Source organism: Pseudorca crassidens, unplaced genomic scaffold, assembly GCF_039906515.1.
Source record: "Pseudorca crassidens isolate mPseCra1 unplaced genomic scaffold, mPseCra1.hap1 Scaffold_50, whole genome shotgun sequence".
Taxonomy (NCBI): domain Eukaryota; kingdom Metazoa; phylum Chordata; class Mammalia; order Artiodactyla; family Delphinidae; genus Pseudorca; species Pseudorca crassidens.
Window position 1 is genome coordinate 3,191,462 of NW_027136302.1, and position 16,392 is coordinate 3,207,853.

Consider the following 16,392-nt stretch of genomic DNA (forward strand, 5'->3'; position numbering starts at 1 on the left):
TCTGGTTTTATGCAGCACCCCAACTCACCTTTCCACTTAAGCAAGCATATGTTGGTTTTCTAAATTTGAGACCCTGTTCTGTTCTGTAATTCAGTTCCTGTGTAGCCAAGTTTACATTCCGTGTATTAGTGATATCTTATGATGTTTCTTTTTCTGTGTGACTTATTTCAGTTAGAATCATCGTACCTGAATCCACTCATTATGCTTCTACGGGCCTGATGACCTAGATTTCATTGCTGAGTGATACTGCATTGTACATAAGTACAATAAGTTCTTTATCCATTTTTCACTTTCTGTGATATTGAACTTGTACGGTAAACGAGGTTCTTATAAACAGAGGCGTCCCAAACTTTGGGGTGGCTGTGTCTTTTTGATTTTAATTTCCCTAAGCTATAGGACCATAAGTGGAAGTGCCCTAGGCTCTGTTGCTTTGTTTTTTAGATGTTTCAGGAAGCACCGTACACTTCTCCCCAGTGTCTGTTGGCAATTTACATCCCGCCCATCAGCATAACAAGGCTCCCAGTTCTCCATGGCCTGTCCTGCCTTTCTGGATTTTACACTTTTTTCAGATGGCCCTTTTGACCGGGGGGAAGTGAGACTTCATTGTAGTGCAGATTTCCTTTGCAAGCTTGCTTGGTTGGCCAAAAAGGGCGTATGCGTTTTTTCCTGAATATATTCAGGAAAAAACACATACGCCCTTTTTGGCCAAGTGTATCATTGTGGACGTTCTGCTTCTTTTCCTATGCTTTCAATGCAATTCCAGTCTACCTCCTGAAATCGGTTTCCTGCAATTCTGCCCCGCTTTCAAGTCCTCTTGGCAGCCTTACTTCAGTATATTTTTGGACGATAGCTGTCATTTATAACTCTGCAGGATTGTGAATTACAGCGCCCCTGAGCTCCTTTCTTCAACTCGCTTTCTTGTGACCTGGCCGCAACACCGCAGGATGGCTTCAGGCCCTAATCTGGTTCCGGCACGGCACGCTGAGCCTTTGGTTATGTCCTCTTCCTGGTGGGAAATGAGAGTTAAATTTGCCCGTCCAGACACCTCCAGCTAGTCTCTCATTGGTTCTCGCTATGCCTGTTCATCTTCCGCAGAAATTGCAAACTGGGCCAAACAGGAGGTTAAAGGGGCTGACTCTCCAAGTCGGGAGAGTGTCAGTAAAGCGTCTGGAATGTTGCACCCGAGTACCAGGGTACGAAAACTGAGACATATTTGAACACGTCTCCCGATCACATGGTTGATCATACTCTAGGTTCCACATGCATGTTTTAGCTGAAGGAAGAATACCTTAAACCTGGGTAGTTGAAACCCGTGGAATGGGTACCATGCAATATGACTTCAAAGGGTCTTCATTTGCTCACCGAACCTCTCCAATCCTATCACTGCTGCGTTTATGCCCCTGTACACTTGCTTGATTCTCTTTCGGAGACATAGCAATCCATAGGTTTTAAGATACTTACTAGTCAGGTACATTCTTAGGCGTTTAATATGCGGTGTTGAGTCCATTTCGTTGAGCAAGGAGTAGCTCTTGTCTATTCCATATTTGGCTTAAGGAACTTTATCTGTGCTCATTTCAATCTCTGGTTTTATGCCGCACCCCAACTCTCCTTTCTCCTTAAGCAAGCATAAGTTGGTTTTCTAAATTTGAGACCCTGTTCTGTTCTGTAATTCAGTTCCTGTGTAGCCAAGTTTACATTCCGTGTATTACTGATATCTTATGATGTTTCTTTTTCTGTGTGACTTATTTCAGTTAGAATCATCATACCTGAATCCACTCATTGTGCTGTTAAGGGCCTGATGACATAGATTTCATTGCTGAGTGATATTGCTTTGTAAGTTAATACCACAACTTCTTTATCCATTTTTCACTTTCTGCGATGTTGAACTTGTACTGTAAATGAGGTTCTTGTAAACAGAGGCGTCCCAAACTTTGGGGTGGCTGTGTCTTTTTGATTTTAATTTCCCTAAGCTATAGGACCATAAGTGGAAGTGCCCTAGGCTCTGTTGCTTTGTTTTATAGATGTTTCAGGAAACACCATACACTTCTCCCGAGTGTCTGTTGGCAATTTACATCCCGCCCATCAGCATAACAAGGCTCCCAGTTCTCCATGGCCTGTCCTGCCTTTCTGGATTTTACACTTTTTTCAGATGGCCCTTTTGACCGGGGGGAAGTGAGACTTCATTGTAGTGCAGATTTCCTTTGCAAGCTTGCTTGGTTGGCCAAAAAGGGCGTATGCGTTTTTTCCTGAATATATTCAGGAAAAAACACATACGCCCTTTTTGGCCAAGTGTATCATTGTGGACGTTCTGCCTCTTTTCCTATGCTTTCAATGCAATTCCAGTCTACCTCCTGAAATCGGTTTCCTGCAATTCTGCCCCGCTTTCAAGTCCTCTTGGCAGCCTTACTTCAGTATATTTTTGGACGATAGCTGTCATTTATAACTCTGCAGGATTGTGAATTACAGCGCCCCTGAGCTCCTTTCTTCAACTCGCTTTCTTGTGACCTGGCCGCAACACCGCAGGATGGCTTCAGGCCCTAATCTGGTTCCGGCACGGCACGCTGAGACTTTGGTTATGTCCTCTTCCTGGTGGGAAATGAGAGTTAAATTTGCCCGTCCAGACACCTCCAGCTAGTCTCTCATTGGTTCTCCCTATTCCTGTTCATCTTCCGCAGAAATTGCAAACTGGGCCAAACAGGAGGTTAAAGGCGCTGACTCTCCAAGTGGGGAGAGTGTTAGTAAAGCGTCTGGAATGTTGCACCCGAGTACCAGGGGAGGAAAACTGAGACATATTTGAACACGTCTCCCAATCACATGGTTGATCATACTCTAGGTTCCACATGCATGTTTTAGCTGAAGGAAGAATACCTTAAACCTGGGTAGTTGAAACCCGTGGAATGGGCACCATGCAATATGACTTCAAAGGGTCTTCATTTGCTCACCGAACCTCTCCAATCCTATCACTGCTGCGTTTATGCCCCTGTACACACGCTTGATTCTCTTTCGGAGACATAGCAATACATAGGTTTTATGATACTTACTAGTCAGGTACATTCTTAGGCGTTTAATATGTGGTGTTGAGTCCATTTCGTTGAGCAAGGAGTAGCTCTTGTCTATTCCATATTTGGCTTAAGGAACTTTATCTGTGCTCATTTCAATCTCTGGTTTTATGCAGCACCCCAACTCACCTTTCCACTTAAGCAAGCATAAGTTGGTTTTCTAAATTTGAGACCCTGTTCTGTTCTGTAATTCAGTTCCTGTGTAGCCAAGTTTACATTCCGTGTATTAGTGATATCTTATGATGTTTCTTTTTCTGTGTGACTTATTTCAGTTAGAATCATCGTACCTGAATCCACTCATTATGCTTCTACGGGCCTGATGACCTAGATTTCATTGCTGAGTGATACTGCATTGTACGTAAGTACAATAAGTTCTTTATCCATTTTTCACTTTCTGTGATATTGAACTTGTACGGTAAACGAGGTTCTTATAAACAGAGGCGTCCCAAACTTTGGGGTGGCTGTGTCTTTTTGATTTTAATTTCCCTAAGCTATAGGACCATAAGTGGAAGTGCCCTAGGCTCTGTTGCTTTGTTTTTTAGATGTTTCAGGAAGCACCGTACACTTCTCCCGAGTGTCTGTTGGCAATTTACATCCCGCCCATCAGCATAACAAGGCTCCCAGTTCTCCATGGCCTGTCCTGCCTTTCTGGATTTTACACTTTTTTCAGATGGCCCTTTTGACCGGGGGGAAGTGAGACTTCATTGTAGTGCAGATTTCCTTTGCAAGCTTGCTTGGTTGGCCAAAAAGGGCGTATGCGTTTTTTCCTGAATATATTCAGGAAAAAACGCATACGCCCTTTTTGGCCAAGTGCATCATTGTGGACGTTCTGCCTCTTTTCCTATGCTTTCAATGCAATTCCAGTCTACCTCCTGAAATCGGTTTCCTGCAATTCTGCCCCGCTTTCAAGTCCTCTTGGCAGCCTTACTTCAGTATATTTTTGGACGATAGCTGTCATTTATAACTCTGCAGGTTTGTGAATTACAGTGCCCCTGAGCTCCTTTCTTCAACTCACTTTCTTGTGACCTGGCCCCAACACCGCAGGATGGCTTCAGACCCTAATCTGGTTCCGGCACGGCACGCTGAGCCTTTGGTTATGTCCTCTTCCTAGTGGGAAATGAGAGTTAAATTTGCCCGTCCAGACACCTCCAGCTAGTCTCTCATTGGTTCTCGCTATGCCTGTTCATCTTCCGCAGAAATTGCAAGCTGGGCCAAATAGGAGGTTAAAGGGACTGACTCTCCAAGTCGGGAGAGTGTCAGTAAAGCGTCTGGAATGTTGCACCCAAGTACCAGGGTACGAAAACTGAGACATATTTGAACACGTCTCCCGATCACATGGTTGATCATACTCTAGGTTCCACATGCATGTTTTAGCTGAAGGAAGAATACCTTAAACCTGGGTAGTTGAAACCCGTGGAAAGGGTACCATGCAATATGACTTCAAAGGGTCTTCATTTGCTCACCGAACCTCTCCAATCCTATCACTGCTGCGTTTATGCCCCTGTACACTTGCTTGATTCTCTTTCGGAGACATAGCAATCCATAGGTTTTAAGATACTTACTAGTCAGGTACATTCTTAGGCGTTTAATATGCGGTGTTGAGTCCATTTCGTTGAGCAAGGAGTAGCTCTTGTCTATTCCATATTTGGCTTAAGGAACTTTATCTGTGCTCATTTCAATCTCTGGTTTTATGCCGCACCCCAACTCTCCTTTCTCCTTAAGCAAGCATAAGTTGGTTTTCTAAATTTGAGACCCTGTTCTGTTCTGTAATTCAGTTCCTGTGTAGCCAAGTTTACATTCCGTGTATTACTGATATCTTATGATGTTTCTTTTTCTGTGTGACTTATTTCAGTTAGAATCATCATACCTGAATCCACTCATTGTGCTGTTAAGGGCCTGATGACATAGATTTCATTGCTGAGTGATATTGCTTTGTAAGTTAATACCACAACTTCTTTATCCATTTTTCACTTTCTGCGATGTTGAACTTGTACTGTAAATGAGGTTCTTGTAAACAGAGGCGTCCCAAACTTTGGGGTGGCTGTGTCTTTTTGATTTTAATTTCCCTAAGCTATAGGACCATAAGTGGAAGTGCCCTAGGCTCTGTTGCTTTGTTTTATAGATGTTTCAGGAAACACCATACACTTCTCCCGAGTGTCTGTTGGCAATTTACATCCCGCCCATCAGCATAACAAGGCTCCCAGTTCTCCATGGCCTGTCCTGCCTTTCTGGATTTTACACTTTTTTCAGATGGCCCTTTTGACCGGGGGGAAGTGAGACTTCATTGTAGTGCAGATTTCCTTTGCAAGCTTGCTTGGTTGGCCAAAAAGGACGTATGCGTTTTTTCCTGAATATATTCAGGAAAAAACACATACGCCCTTTTTGGCCAAGTGTATCATTGTGGACGTTCTGCCTCTTTTCCTATGCTTTCAATGCAATTCCAGTCTACCTCCTGAAATCGGTTTCCTGCAATTCTGCCCCGCTTTCAAGTCCTCTTGGCAGCCTTACTTCAGTATATTTTTGGACGATAGCTGTCATTTATAACTCTGCAGGATTGTGAATTACAGCGCCCCTGAGCTCCTTTCTTCAACTCGCTTTCTTGTGACCTGGCCGCAACACCGCAGGATGGCTTCAGGCCCTAATCTGGTTCCGGCACGGCACGCTGAGCCTTTGGTTATGTCCTCTTCCTGGTGGGAAATGAGAGTTAAATTTGCCCGTCCAGACACCTCCAGCTAGTCTCTCATTGGTTCTCGCTATGCCTGTTCATCTTCCGCAGAAATTGCAAACTGGGCCAAACAGGAGGTTAAAGGGGCTGACTCTCCAAGTCGGGAGAGTGTCAGTAAAGCGTCTGGAATGTTGCACCCGAGTACCAGGGTACGAAAACTGAGACATATTTGAACACGTCTCCCGATCACATGGTTGATCATACTCTAGGTTCCACATGCATGTTTTAGCTGAAGGAAGAATACCTTAAACCTGGGTAGTTGAAACCCGTGGAATGGGTACCATGCAATATGACTTCAAAGGGTCTTCATTTGCTCACCGAACCTCTCCAATCCTATCACTGCTGCGTTTATGCCCCTGTACACTTGCTTGATTCTCTTTCGGAGACATAGCAATCCATAGGTTTTAAGATACTTACTAGTCAGGTACATTCTTAGGCGTTTAATATGCGGTGTTGAGTCCATTTCGTTGAGCAAGGAGTAGCTCTTGTCTATTCCATATTTGGCTTAAGGAACTTTATCTGTGCTCATTTCAATCTCTGGTTTTATGCCGCACCCCAACTCTCCTTTCTCCTTAAGCAAGCATAAGTTGGTTTTCTAAATTTGAGACCCTGTTCTGTTCTGTAATTCAGTTCCTGTGTAGCCAAGTTTACATTCCGTGTATTACTGATATCTTATGATGTTTCTTTTTCTGTGTGACTTATTTCAGTTAGAATCATCATACCTGAATCCACTCATTGTGCTGTTAAGGGCCTGATGACATAGATTTCATTGCTGAGTGATATTGCTTTGTAAGTTAATACCACAACTTCTTTATCCATTTTTCACTTTCTGCGATGTTGAACTTGTACTGTAAATGAGGTTCTTGTAAACAGAGGCGTCCCAAACTTTGGGGTGGCTGTGTCTTTTTGATTTTAATTTCCCTAAGCTATAGGACCATAAGTGGAAGTGCCCTAGGCTCTGTTGCTTTGTTTTATAGATGTTTCAGGAAACACCATACACTTCTCCCGAGTGTCTGTTGGCAATTTACATCCCGCCCATCAGCATAACAAGGCTCCCAGTTCTCCATGGCCTGTCCTGCCTTTCTGGATTTTACACTTTTTTCAGATGGCCCTTTTGACCGGGGGGAAGTGAGACTTCATTGTAGTGCAGATTTCCTTTGCAAGCTTGCTTGGTTGGCCAAAAAGGGCGTATGCGTTTTTTCCTGAATATATTCAGGAAAAAACACATACGCCCTTTTTGGCCAAGTGTATCATTGTGGACGTTCTGCCTCTTTTCCTATGCTTTCAATGCAATTCCAGTCTACCTCCTGAAATCGGTTTCCTGCAATTCTGCCCCGCTTTCAAGTCCTCTTGGCAGCCTTACTTCAGTATATTTTTGGACGATAGCTGTCATTTATAACTCTGCAGGATTGTGAATTACAGCGCCCCTGAGCTCCTTTCTTCAACTCGCTTTCTTGTGACCTGGCCGCAACACCGCAGGATGGCTTCAGGCCCTAATCTGGTTCCGGCACGGCACGCTGAGCCTTTGGTTATGTCCTCTTCCTGGTGGGAAATGAGAGTTAAATTTGCCCGTCCAGACACCTCCAGCTAGTCTCTCATTGGTTCTCGCTATGCCTGTTCATCTTCCGCAGAAATTGCAAACTGGGCCAAACAGGAGGTTAAAGGGGCTGACTCTCCAAGTCGGGAGAGTGTCAGTAAAGCGTCTGGAATGTTGCACCCGAGTACCAGGGTACGAAAACTGAGACATATTTGAACACGTCTCCCGATCACATGGTTGATCATACTCTAGGTTCCACATGCATGTTTTAGCTGAAGGAAGAATACCTTAAACCTGGGTAGTTGAAACCCTTGGAATGGGTACCATGCAATATGACTTCAAAGGGTCTTCATTTGCTCACCGAACCTCTCTAATCCTATCACTGCTGCGTTTATGCCCCTGTACACACGCTTGATTCTCTTTCGGAGACATAGCAATACATAGGTTTTATGATACTTACTAGTCAGGTACATTCTTAGGCGTTTAATATGGGGTGTTGAGTCCATTTCGTTGAGCAAGGAGTAGCTCTTGTCTATTCCATATTTGGCTTAAGGAACTTTATGTGTGCTCATTCCAATCTCTGGTTTTATGCAGCACCCCAACTCACCTTTCCACTTAAGCAAGCATAAGTCGGTTTTCTAAATTTGAGACCCTGTTCTGTTCTGTAATTCAGTTCCTGTGTAGCCAAGTTTACATTCCGTGTATTAGTGATATCTTATGATGTTTCTTTTTCTGTGTGACTTATTTCAGTTAGAATCATCGTACCTGAATCCACTCATTATGCTTCTACGGGCCTGATGACCTAGATTTCATTGCTGAGTGATACTGCATTGTACGTAAGTACAATAAGTTCTTTATCCATTTTTCACTTTCTGTGATATTGAACTTGTACGGTAAACGAGGTTCTTGTAAACAGAGGCGTCCCAAACTTTGGGGTGGCTGTGTCTTTTTGATTTTAATTTCCCTAAGCTATAGGACCATAAGTGGAAGTGCCCTAGGCTCTGTTGCTTTGTTTTTTAGATGTTTCAGGAAGCACCGTACACTTCTCCCGAGTGTCTGTTGGCAATTTACATCCCGCCTATCAGCATAACAAGGCTCCCAGTTCTCCATGGCCTGTCTTGCCTTTCTGGATTTTACACTTTTTTCAGATGGCCCTTTTGACCGGGGGGAAGTGAGACTTCATTGTAGTGCAGATTTCCTTTGCAAGCTTGCTTGGTTGGCCAAAAAGGGCGTATGCGTTTTTTCCTGAATATATTCAGGAAAAAACGCATACGCCCTTTTTGGCCAAGTGCATCATTGTGGACGTTCTGCCTCTTTTCCTATGCTTTCAATGCAATTCCAGTCTACCTCCTGAAATCGGTCTCCTGCAATTCTGCCCCGCTTTCAAGTCCTCTTGGCAGCCTTACTTCAGTATATTTTTGGACGATAGCTGTCATTTATAACTCTGCAGGTTTGTGAATTACAGTGCCCCTGAGCTCCTTTCTTCAACTCACTTTCTTGTGACCTGGCCCCAACACCGCAGGATGGCTTCAGGCCCTAATCTGGTTCCGGCACAGCACTCTGAGCCTTTGGTTAATTCCTCTTCCTAGTGGGAAATGAGAGTTAAATTTGCCCGTCCAGACACCTCCATCTAGTCTCTCATTGGTTCTCGCTATGCCTGTTCATCTTCCGCAGAAATTGCAAACTGGGCCAAACAGGAGGTTAAAGGGACTGACTCTCCAAGTCGGGAGAGTGTCAGTAAAGCGTCTGGAATGTTGCACCCGAGTACCAGGGTACGAAAACTGAGACATGTTTGAACACGTCTCCCGATCACATGGTTGATCATACTCTAGGTTCCACATGCATGTTTTAGCTGAAGGAAGAATACCTTAAACCTGGGTAGTTGAAACCCGTGGAATGGGTACCATGCAATATGACTTCAAAGGGTCTTCATTTGCTCACCGAACCTCTCCAATCCTATCACTACTGCGTTTATGCCCCTGTACACATGCTTGATTCTCTTTCGGAGACATAGCAATCCATAGGTTTTAAGATACTTACTAGTCAGGTACATTCTTAGGCGTTTAATGTGCGGTGTTGAGTCCATTTCGTTGAGCAAGGAGTAGGTCTTGTCTATTCCATATTTGGCTTAAGGAACTTTATCTGTGCTCATTTCAATCTCTGGTTTTATGCAGCACCCCAACTCACCTTTCCCCTTAAGCAAGCATAAGTTGGTTTTCTAAATTTGAGACCCTGTTCTGTTCTGTAATTCAGTTCCTGTGTAGCCAAGTTTACATTCCGTGTATTACTGATATCTTATGATGTTTCTTTTTCTGTGTGACTTATTTCAGTTAGAATCATCATACCTGAATCCACTCATTGTGCTGTTAAGGGCCTGATGACATAGATTTCATTGCTGAGTGATATTGCTTTGTAAGTTAATACCACAACTTCTTTATCCATTTTTCACTTTCTGCGATGTTGAACTTGTACTGTAAACGAGGTTCTTGTAAACAGAGGCGTCCCAAACTTTGGGGTGGCTGTGTCTTTTTGATTTTAATTTCCCTAAGCTATAGGACCATAAGTGGAAGTGCCCTAGGCTCTGTTGCTTTGTTTTTTAGATGTTTCAGGAAACACCATACACTTCTCCCAAGTGTCTGTTGGCAATTTACATCCCGCCCATCAGCATAACAAGGCTCACAGTTCTTCATGGCCTGTCCTGCCTTTCTGGATTTTACACTTTTTTCAGATGGCCCTTTTGACCGGGGGGAAGTGAGACTTCATTGTAGTGCAGATTTCCTTTGCAAGCTTGCTTGGTTGGCCAAAAAGGGCGTATGCTTTTTTTCCTGAATATATTCAGGAAAAAAAGCATACGCCCTTTTTGGCCAAGTGCATCATTGTGGACGTTCTGCCTCTTTTCCTATGCTTTCAATGCAATTCCAGTCTACCTCCTGAAATCGGTCTCCTGCAATTCTGCCCCGCTTTCAAGTCCTCTTGGCAGCCTTACTTCAGTATATTTTTGGACGATAGCGGTCATTTATAACTCTGCAGGTTTGTGAATTACAGTGCCCCTCAGCTCCTTTCTTCAACTCGCTTTCTTGTGAGCTGGCCGCAACACCGCAGGATGGCTTCAGGCCCTAATCTGGTTCCGGCACGGCACGCTGAGCCTTTGGTTATTTCCTCTTCCTGGTGGGAAATGAGAGTTAAATTTGCCCGTCCAGACACCTCCAGCTAGTCTCTCATTGGTTCTCCCTATTCCTGTTCATCTTCCGCAGAAATTGCAAACTGGGCCAAACAGGAGGTTAAAGGCGCTGACTCTCCAAGTGGGGAGAGTGTTAGTAAAGCGTCTGGAATGTTGCACCCGAGTACCAGGGGAGGAAAACTGAGACATATTTGAACACGTCTCCCGTTCACACGGTTGATCATACTCTGGGTTCCACATGCATGTTTTAGCTGAAGGAAGAATACCTTAAACCTGGAGAGTTGAGACCCGTGGAATGGGTACCATGCAATATGACTTCAAAGGGTCTTTATTTGCTCACCGAACCTCTCCAATCCTATCACTGCTGCGTTTATGCCCCTGTACACACGCTTGATTCTCTTTTGGAGACATAGCAATCCATAGGTTTTAAGATACTTACTAGTCAGGTACGTTCTTAGGCGTTTAATATGGGGTGTTGAGTCCATTTCGTTGAGCAAGGAGTAGCTCTTGTCTATTCCATATTTGGCTTAAGGAACTTTATCTGTGCTCATTTCTATGTCTGGTTTTATGCAGCACCCCAACTCACCTTTCCCCTTAAGCAAGCATAAGTTGCTTTTCTAAATTTGAGACCCTGTTCTGTTTTGGAATTCAGTTCCTGTGTAGCCAAGTTTACATTCCGTGTATTACTGATATCTTATGATGTTTCTTTTTCTGTGTGACTTATTTCAGTTAGAATCATCGTACCTGAATCCACTCATTATGCTGCTACGGGCCTGATGACATAGATTTCATTGCTGAGTGATACTGCATTGTACGTAAGTACCACAAGTTCTTTATCCATTTTTCACTTTCTGTGATATTGAACTTGTACGGTAAACGAGGTTCTTGTAAACAGAGGCGTCCCAAACTTTGGGGTGGCTGTGTCTTTTTGATTTTAATTTCCCTAAGCTATAGGACCATAAGTGGAAGTGCCCTAGGCTCTGTTGCTTTGTTTTTTAGATGTTTCAGGAAACACCATACACTTCTCCCGAGTGTCTGTTGGGAATTTACATCCCGCCCATCAGCATAACAAGGCTCCCAGTTCTCCATGGCCTGTCCTGCCTTTCTGGATTTTACACTTTTTTCAGATGGCCCTTTTGACCGGGGGGAAGTGAGACTTCATTGTAGTGCAGATTTCCTTTGCAAGTTTGCTTGGTTGGCCAAAAAGGGCGTATGCGTTTTTTCCTGAATATATTCAGGAAAAAACGCATACGCCCTTTTTGGCCAAGTGCATCATTGTGGACGTTCTGCCTCGCTTCCTATGCTTTCAATGCAATTCCAGTCTACCTCCTGAAATCGGTTTCCTGCAATTCTGCCCCGCTTTCAAGTCCTCTTGGCAGCCTTACTTCAGTATATTTTTGGACGATAGCTGTCATTTATAACTCTGCAGGTTTGTGAATTACAGTGCCCCTGAGCTCCTTTCTTCAACTCGCTTTCTTTTGAACTGGCCGCAACACCGCAGGATGGCTTCAGGCCCTAATCTGCTTCCGGCACGGCACGCTGAGCCTTTGGTTATTTCCTCTTCCTGGTGGGAAATGAGAGTTAAATTTGCCCGTCCAGACACCTCCAGCTAGTCTCTCATTGGTTCTCGCTATTCCTGTTCATCTTCCGCAGAAATTGCAAACTGGGCCAAACAGGAGGTTAAAGGGACTGACTCTACAAGTCGGGAGAGTGTCAGTAAAGCGTCTGGAATGTTGCACCCGAGTACCAGGGGAGGAAAACTGAGACATATTTGAACACGTCTCCCGATCACATGGTTGATCATACTCTAGGTTCCACATGCATGTTTTAGCTGAAGGAAGAATACCTTAAACCTGGGTAGTTGAAACCCGTGGAATGGGTACCATGCAATATGACTTCAAAGGGTCTTCATTTGCTCACCGAACCTCTCCAATCCTATCACTGCTGCGTTTATGCCCCTGTACACATGCTTGATTCTCTTTCGGAGACATAGCAATCCATAGGTTTTAAGATACTTACTAGTCAGGTACATTCTTAGGCTTTTAATATGCGGTGTTGAGTCCATTTCGTTGAGCAAGGAGTAGCTCTTGTCTATTCCATATTTGGCTTAAGGAACTTTATCTGTGCTCATTTCAATCTCTGGTTTTATGCAGCACCCCAACTCACCTTTACCCTTAAGCAAGCATAATTTGGTTTTCTAAATTTGAGACCCTGTTCTGTTCTGTAATTCAGTTCCTGTGTAGCCAAGTTTACATTCCGTGTATTACTGATATCTTATGATGTTTCTTTTTCTGTGTGACTTATTTCAGTTAGAATCATCATACCTGAATCCACTCATTGTGCTGCTGAGTGCCTGATGACATAGATTTCATTGCTGAGTGATATTGCTTTGTAAGTAAATACCACAACTTCTTTATCCATTTTTCACTTTCTGTGATGTTGAACTTGTACTGTAAACGAGGTTCTTGTAAATAGAGGCATCCCAAATTTTGGGGTGGTTGTGTCTTTTTGATTTTAATTTCCCTAAGCTATAGGACCATAAGTGGAAGTGCCCTAGGCTCTGTTGCTTTGTTTTTTAGATGTTTCAGGAAACACCATACACTTCTCCCAAGTGTCTGTTGGCAATTTACATCCCGCCCATCAGCATAACAAGGCTCACAGTTCTTCATGGCCTGTCCTGCCTTTCTGGATTTTACACTTTTTTCAGATGGCCCTTTTGACCGGGGGGAAGTGAGACTTCATTGTAGTGCAGATTTCCTTTGCAAGCTTGCTTGGTTGGCCAAAAAGGGCGTATGCTTTTTTTCCTGAATATATTCAGGAAAAAAAGCATACGCCCTTTTTGGCCAAGTGCATCATTGTGGACGTTCTGCCTCTTTTCCTATGCTTTCAATGCAATTCCAGTCTACCTCCTGAAATCGGTTTCCTGCAATTCTGCCCCGCTTTCAAGTCCTCTTGGCAGCCTTACTTCAGTATATTTTTGGACGATAGCGGTCATTTATAACTCTGCAGGTTTGTGAATTACAGTGCCCCTCAGCTCCTTTCTTCAACTCGCTTTCTTGTGAGCTGGCCGCAACACCGCAGGATGGCTTCAGGCCCTAATCTGGTTCCGGCACGGCACGCTGAGCCTTTGGTTATTTCCTCTTCCTGGTGGGAAATGAGAGTTAAATTTGCCCGTCCAGACACCTCCAGCTAGTCTCTCATTGGTTCTCCCTATTCCTGTTCATCTTCCGCAGAAATTGCAAACTGGGCCAAACAGGAGGTTAAAGGCGCTGACTCTCCAAGTGGGGAGAGTGTTAGTAAAGCGTCTGGAATGTTGCACCCGAGTACCAGGGGAGGAAAACTGAGACATATTTGAACACGTCTCCCGTTCACACGGTTGATCATACTCTGGGTTCCACATGCATGTTTTAGCTGAAGGAAGAATACCTTAAACCTGGAGAGTTGAGACCCGTGGAATGGGTACCATGCAATATGACTTCAAAGGGTCTTTATTTGCTCACCGAACCTCTCCAATCCTATCACTGCTGCGTTTATGCCCCTGTACACACGCTTGATTCTCTTTTGGAGACATAGCAATCCATAGGTTTTAAGATACTTACTAGTCAGGTACATTCTTAGGCGTTTCATATGGGGTGTTGAGTCCATTTCGTTGAGCAAGGAGTAGCTCTTGTCTATTCCATATTTGGCTTAAGGAACTTTATCTGTGCTCATTTCAATGTCTGGTTTTATGCAGCACCCCAACTCACCTTTCCCCTTAAGCAAGCATAAGTTGCTTTTCTAAATTTGAGACCCTGTTCTGTTTTGGAATTCAGTTCCTGTGTAGCCAAGTTTACATTCCGTGTATTAGTGATATCTTATGATGTTTCTTTTTCTGTGTGACTTATTTCAGTTAGAATCATCGTACCTGAATCCACTCATTATGCTGCTACGGGCCTGATGACATAGATTTCATTGCTGAGTGATACTGCATTGTACGTAAGTACCACAAGTTCTTTATCCATTTTTCACTTTCTGTGATATTGAACTTGTACGGTAAACGAGGTTCTTGTAAACAGAGGCGTCCCAAACTTTGGGGTGGCTGTGTCTTTTTGATTTTAATTTCCCTAAGCTATAGGACCATAAGTGGAAGTGCCCTAGGCTCTGTTGCTTTGTTTTTTAGATGTTTCAGGAAACACCATACACTTCTCCCGAGTGTCTGTTGGCTATATACATCCCGCCCATCAGCATAACAAGGCTCCCAGTTCTCCATGGCCTGTCCTGCCTTTCTGGATTTTACACTTTTTTCAGATGGCCCTTTTGACCGGGGGGAAGTGAGACTTCATTGTAGTGCAGATTTCCTTTGCAAGTTTGCTTGGTTGGCCAAAAAGGGCGTATGCGTTTTTTCCTGAATATATTCAGGAAAAAACGCATACGCCCTTTTTGGCCAAGTGTATCATTGTGGACGATCTACCTCTTTTCCTATGCTTTCAATGCAATTCCAGTCTACCTCTTGAAATCGGTTTCCTGCAATTCTGCCCCGCTTTCAAGTCCTCTTGGCAGCCTTACTTCAGTATATTTTTGGACGATAGCTGTCATTTATAACTCTGCAGGTTTGTGAATTACAGTGGCCCTGAGCTCCTTTCTTCAACTCGCTTTCTTTTGAGCTGGCCGCAACACCGCAGGATGGCTTCAGGCCCTAATCTGGTTCCGGCACGGCACGCTGAGCCTTTGGTTAATTCCTCTTCCTGGTGGGAAATGAGAGTTAAATTTGCCCGTCCAGACACCTCCAGCTAGTCTCTCATTGGTTCTCGCTATTCCTGTTCATCTTCCACAGAAATTGCAAACTGGGCCAAACAGGAGGTTAAAGGGACTGACTCTCCAAGTCGGGAGGGTGTTAGTAAAGCGTCTGGAATGTTGCATCCGAGTACCAGGGGAGGAAAACTGAGACATATTTGAACACGTCTCCCGATCACATGGTTGATCATACTCTAGGTTCCACATGCATGTTTTAGCTGAAGGAAGAATACCTTAAACCTGGTTAGTTGAAACCCGTGGAATGGGTACCATGCAATATGACTTCAAAGGGTCTTCATTTGCTCACCGAACCTCTCCAATCCTATCACTGCTGCGTTTATGCCCCTGTACACACGCTTGATTCTCTTTTGGAGACATAGCAATCCATAGGTTTTAAGATACTTACTAGTCAGGTACGTTCTTAGGCGTTTAATATGGGGTGTTGAGTCCATTTCGTTGAGCAAGGAGTAGCTCTTGTCTATTCCATATTTGGCTTAAGGAACTTTATCTGTGCTCATTTCAATGTCTGGTTTTATGCAGCACCCCAACTCACCTTTCCCCTTAAGCAAGCATAAGTTGCTTTTCTAAATTTGAGACCCTGTTCTGTTTTGGAATTCAGTTCCTGTGTAGCCAAGTTTACATTCCGTGTATTAGTGATATCTTATGATGTTTCTTTTTCTGTGTGACTTATTTCAGTTAGAATCATCGTACCTGAATCCACTCATTATGCTGCTATGGGCCTGATGACATAGATTTCATTGCTGAGTGATACTGCATTGTACGTAAGTACCACATGTTCTTTATCCATTTTTCACTTTCTGTGATATTGAACTTGTACGGTAAACGAGGTTCTTGTAAACAGAGGCGTCCCAAACTTTGGGGTGGCTGTGTCTTTTTGATTTTAATTTCCCTAAGCTATAGGACCATAAGTGGAAGTGCCCTAGGCTCTGTTGCTTTGTTTTTTAGATGTTTCAGGAAACACCATACACTTCTCCCGAGTGTCTGTTGGCAATTTACATCCCGCCCATCAGCATAACAAGGCTCCCAGTTCTCCATGGCCTGTCCTGCCTTTCTGGATTTTACACTTTTTTCAGATGGCCCTTTTGACCGGGGGGAA